Below are 2,783 nucleotides of genomic sequence, written 5' to 3'. Positions count from 1 at the left end.
ATCTTGGCAGTGTCTATGACATCCGTGACCTTTGAATTTGTCACAAACAAACAAACTAGGGCATCATGGGTTTCCTTAAATAAAAATAATCTAGAAAATTTTACTATGGTACTTTTTTATATTATTTTATTATAAAAAATATTTAATATATTATATATTATTTTTTGTATATATTTTATATTTTTTAAAAATAATATATTTTACTTTTCTTCTTTCTCCCTCTATTTGTGTCTTCATGCTCACCACCTCTCCTTCCCCGTTCTAGTGCCATCTGGCTCCACCTCCATGTCCCCCGTTCTCCATGCTGGCACCACCCCCCTCGCACCAGTGCTACCTGCCACTCTTTCACCTCCACATCCCCCCTTCCCCATATCGGCGTCACCAGTGGCTTCTCCATCTCCGCATCCCCCCCTCCCTCCTACCCCGGCACTAATGCCATCCGCTGCTCCATCTCCACATCCCACCTTTCTCGTGTCGACGCCATCACTCCTCCATCTCCACATCCCCTCTCCTACCCCGACATCAGTGCCATCCGGGACTCCATCTATGCGGCTCCTTCGGACAGCCCATAGCTTCTTTGCACCACCGTCTCCCCCCCCCCTCTTCGATCCCATGTCTAGTAGCTTTTTGGCGCCCCTGCCTCTACGGTTGGCAGCTTCTCCACACCCTCACCCCGCTCACAACCACCCCCCCTCCCACGGTGCTATAGCTGCTATATGCTCCTTCCCTTGTGGCTTCTTTGCCCCCCTCCATGTCAAATTACCCTTGCGATGCTGGCAGCTGCTTCGTGCTCCTCCCCACCGTGGCCCATGGCTTCTTCGTGCCTCCACCTTTGATGGCCCATGATTTCTCTGTGCCATTGCCCCCCAACCCCCATGGTTGCTCTATGCTCCTATCCCTCGTATCCCGTCACTTTTTGCCGCCGCCACCATCGACCTCCACAAATGGAGCCCGCAGCTCCTCTATGCTCCCCCACCCCAATAGCTAAGGACACTAGCCCCCGCTCTAGTGGCCTATGAAGAAAGAGGAGATTTTTTGAAAAAAAATTAATTTAATTATAAAATAAAATAATCTTACTTTTTGAAATATTTATCGCATCAGTCATGTATATGGACATTCCACCTAGCTGAAATTCGAATGGTTCATATTTAATCAGACGATCAGAATAGATAAAAAATAAAAGGATTAAAATATCTTTTGGAGCATCGTAGCAAAACCTTAGTCTAGAATACCCGAGCTAAATGGAGTGGAATGTCTAAAAGAGTAATTCTTTGTCCACCACTCCTTGATGGAGAAAAAGTGCACCATCCAATCATATTTGGCCACATGGTGCAATTAATAATGAAGCATATATGTAATGTTGCTTGTTTTTTTTTCAAATTTTTTCTAATGAAATTTTTTTTTCACTTCATGCAATAAAAAAAATATATTATTATTACTTTTTGATGTCTTATATAACTTTTTGTAAATTTATATTACACTTTGAATAATATATATGGCTTTTTATATCTTTATATGATATCCTACTGGATATTATGACTTTCTGATGCCTTATAACTTTCTGTGAACATATATGATGCCCAAACAGTATATATGACTCATATAAATATATATGATATTCTGAATAATATATATAACTTTCTAATACCTTATTCGATTTTCTATGAATATATATAATATCCTCAACAATATATATGATTTTTTGTGAATATATATGATAACTTGAATAATATATATTACTTTTTGATGTCTTATATATCTTTCTGTAAATATATATGACATTCTGAGTAATATATGTAACTTTCTATGAATATATATATGATATCCTGAATTATATATATAATAACTTTCTGAACAATATGTATGATTTCTTATGATTACTATGACTTCCTAATACGTTATATGACTTCTTATTGATTACAACAACTAATAGAATATCATATAAAGACACAAGAAATTATATATATATTGTTTAAAAAATTATATATATTATTCAAAAAATTATATAAGACATTAGAAAGCCATAATAACTAATAGGATATCATATAAAGATATAAGAAAAGCATATATATTATTTGAGATATCATATATACTCACGGAAAGTTACATAAAGCATCAGAAAGTAAAAATATTATTTTTTTTATTTTATTAAAAAAAAAGATATTTTAGTTAAGAAAAGTTTGAGAAAAAAATTGAGTGATATTAAATATTTACTCCATTATTAATTATGTTTCGTTGCCAAATGTGATTGGATGGTTCAATTTTTCTCCATTGGGGGTGGTGGATAGAATTTCTCGTGCCAAAAAAAGACGTAGGGATAGGGTTTAGGATATACAATTTTTAGGATGTATGTATGTATGTGTGTGCGTATGCCTATGCTTGTGAGTGTGTGTGTGTCTATATGTATGTATGTATGTTGATTACATATCCAACAAGCATCCTTGGCATACAACACACCCATCATGGGTATGTATATATGTAGGTATGGAGGTAGGTAGGCACATATGTATGTAGGTATGTGGATATATATGTAGGTACGTAGGTATTTATGTTGGTCCGTGTGCATGTATGTTGGTACCTATGTAGGTATGTTATATGTAGGTACCTATGTAGGTAAGTTGGTAGGTAGGTGTATAGGTAGATATATACATATGTAGGTAGGTATGTAGGTATGTGCATATGTATAGAGATGGGTACGTACATATGTATATAGCTATATAAGTACATACATAGGTTGGTAGGTATGTATGTAGGTAGATGCCCATGTGCACAGATAAATAAAC

This window comes from Elaeis guineensis, chromosome 3, assembly GCF_000442705.2.
Source record: "Elaeis guineensis isolate ETL-2024a chromosome 3, EG11, whole genome shotgun sequence".
In the NCBI taxonomy this organism is placed as follows: Eukaryota; Viridiplantae; Streptophyta; class Magnoliopsida; order Arecales; family Arecaceae; genus Elaeis; species Elaeis guineensis.
This window is presented reverse-complemented; position numbering follows the sequence as displayed.